Source organism: Grammomys surdaster, unplaced genomic scaffold (assembly GCF_004785775.1).
Source record: "Grammomys surdaster isolate TR1022 unplaced genomic scaffold, NIH_TR_1.0 61, whole genome shotgun sequence".
In the NCBI taxonomy this organism is placed as follows: Eukaryota; Metazoa; Chordata; class Mammalia; order Rodentia; family Muridae; genus Grammomys; species Grammomys surdaster.
The window spans coordinates 20,206,402-20,206,688 of NW_021604563.1; positions in this window are offsets into that span (position 1 = coordinate 20,206,402).

Sequence of the window (287 nt, forward strand, 5' to 3'; positions counted from 1 at the left end):
CAAATGAAAGATACCTATCCTAATAAATTAACAGACTGTCAGAAACAGGCTAAGAACCCTCATTTCTACTGGGGGAAGGGGAACAAAACTAAACGAAAACAAAAGCAAAGTAAAAGCTCTACTTGTTTCCATATCTTGTTTAGACACAGGCTGTAAACCCATGAAGGTCAACAAAATACTCTGATTGGCTTCTTGTTGTCCTTCGTTCTTCTGTGACATGCTCACTGGCACCGTTTGTTTTCAATGATACTTACAGTGGGCTCAGCTATATCCCCGTTCTTAGGCTG